Source organism: Vicia villosa, unplaced genomic scaffold, assembly GCF_029867415.1.
Source record: "Vicia villosa cultivar HV-30 ecotype Madison, WI unplaced genomic scaffold, Vvil1.0 ctg.004121F_1_1, whole genome shotgun sequence".
In the NCBI taxonomy this organism is placed as follows: Eukaryota; Viridiplantae; Streptophyta; class Magnoliopsida; order Fabales; family Fabaceae; genus Vicia; species Vicia villosa.
Window position 1 is genome coordinate 167,532 of NW_026706376.1, and position 2,733 is coordinate 170,264.

Below are 2,733 nucleotides of genomic sequence, written 5' to 3' on the forward strand. Positions count from 1 at the left end.
CGAGAATTGTAGGGGACTGAAGTATCGAATTCAAGACCTCATTGAATCAAAAGTGATTTTGTTCACCCCTGAGGGTATGAAGGTTCAAGGCAATAGGGTTCCGATTGTGGTGGAAGAAAAGGTTGATTCATACTTCTATGTCGGATCTACTTCAGGTTAGAAGCACAATACATCGTCTTGGATTCCCGACCCTCCACTTTACCAGTCTTTGATTGTTTCTCAGCCAAATCAAAAAAGGAAGACACGTGAACAAATTGGGTATTCGAACCGTCACCAACTACAGAATTTCTCTCATAAGAGGCAACAGAGACCTAAGAAACCTGAAAGGAAGATCGACCCAATACCCATGTCTTATGGTCAATTGCTACCTCAGTTGCTCAACCACTGTGTGATTGGGTTGAGGGAATGGATCCCTCCTCCTGTCGAATTTCCACCAGGATATGATAATGATGCAAGAAGCGAGTTCCATTCAGGAACGCCTGGCCACTCAGTTGAAAATTGCAGGGCATTAAAGAACCAGGTGCAAGATCTGGTTGAGTTAGGGCTCATTACATTTACTCCAAATGGTCTATACATAAATTGAAGAGTTCATGCCCGAATAAAATGTCCGTATACCATAAAAGTCTCCAAAGAACAATAAGCCCAAACGGAGTCAAGGCTCCTCAACAATGGCAATCATCATTTCATTTTTGTAGTCTCATTTGCAATATCCCTTGTTTTGTTGAAAGTTACTTCCATGATTGAACTCGTTGGTATGACAATAATAAAAGCACCACAAATTCTTGAGCAACTTTGTCAGAATCTTTTTCCAAGAGGTATTCAAGAGTGTTCTGTAGAAGCATCTCTCATTCTCAAGATTCTTGTGCTCAGTTGTATCTGTGGGGGTTGGTGTTTCAGTTGGTGTTTTGGGCCTTCCTTACAATATATAGCTTTTCAAAGTTTGATGACCACGCAAGGTTCCCCCGTGTTTGATATTGAACACTACTCCAACATCTATGCTTGGGGCTCCCGATTGAGGGATAAGCAAGACGTACTCTTATCTTGAGCATTGCATCATTCGCATTGCTCGAATCCCTAAAGTAAGGCAAAATTTTACAACTCTTAGGCAACTTCGTTGGAATTTTCTTTTGGGAAGCAATGATAAGTGACTATCATGCTGGAGCACAAAGCCATTCAACTGAGGATTGTGTGTCGTTCACTCCAAGAGGTTCATGCATAAATCGAAGGCCCTATGAGGTCTCAAAATTGCAAGAAGTATTCAAGAGCAATAAGTCCAGACGGAGTCAAGTCTCCTCAACAATAACATTCATTTAGTTTCTTTACTGCATTCTCATTTGTAATTTCTCCTTTGTTTGTCTAAGCATTGATAGCATGTAAAAACTTGTTAATTTCTGAATGAAAATAAAAATACATTGTTTATGTTTGTCTTGAAGTAATCCATTCGTTTTCACTCATAAAATGTTTTTGGCATTACGATATCAACTTTACTAATCACTTGCTTAGGCAAAAAGCTGAGGGAGAATGATGAAAGATAAAAATGCAAAATCTCCAATTGTGTGCTTTTGAATAAAACCCTACTGAGGATGTACAGGCATTATTTCAAATCTCCAAACACCGGAGATATAAGGGAGATAGACCCTCGATAACCCTTTGAGCCTTGAAGTAGGAGTTTCTATTCTAATCATAAAAACCTTTATTTTAACCTTGGGACAGGGTAGTGTTCATTTAAATTGATCGAGTGTTCAAAACTCACCAAAAGGGTATGCATCTAAGGATACAACAATGGTTATCCTTCAAAGGGTTGAGGAATGTCAAAACTGCAATGATTATCCTTATTCCATCAAGAGGTCAAGAGATGATGATACCACAATGGTAATCCTTCATCAAATCAAAGGAGTAAGATAGTCGTAATCACCTCCAACGAATCAAAGATAATGCGAGGTCACACGGCTTGTTCAAAAAAAAAAAGAGAAGAGCAAACAAAATGGCAAAAATAATAAGGAGAAAAAGAATGAAAAGAAAATGGCAAAATAAGCATGAAAAAAAAGATGATGAAATTGCCAAGCAAGAACAAAGTCGTGTGATAATGAATCAGAAGAATAAAAGGTGAGCGACTGCCATGTCTAAAGAACCTCATTGATTCCTCAACCATTCCAAATTCCTTGCGAGGGATGAGCACTCGTGTCGAGTTAACTGAACATAGGATCGGAGAACATCATAAAGGGGGTGGGTGCAAATAATTTTGAGCCTAAAAATCCTTTGTTTTCTAAAAACCGTGAACCCGACCAAATTACAACCCTTAAAAGTCCTAATTGAAGTAGGGTTTATTTTGAAAGCGCACCCCGATGAGATAACGTTTAACTGACTCCCAATGAAGTGAGACTCATATCCATGTTGGTATCGTATGTTTGCTTTATCTTCCAAATGCAAAAATCGAGGTTATGCCAACTAGTGATCCAGTCACAAGAGGTCGTAACCTCATTTCATAAAAAGTTTTAAAACTTCAAGACTAACATAGGCTTTGCATTAGAATTATTATTCTTAGAATTAACATTCTTTTGCATGCAAAACATTTGCTTAACATCAAGGAAATTTTTAGGATGAGAATCAGTGAAGAGCTTGATCATGTCAAAGTAAAGAGACTTGAGAACTTCGTGGAGTAAAAAGCCAATCATTTCAGAGACTGATTATCAAGGGGCATGTTTCCTGAAGGCTCCATTTAGCATGAGCAGT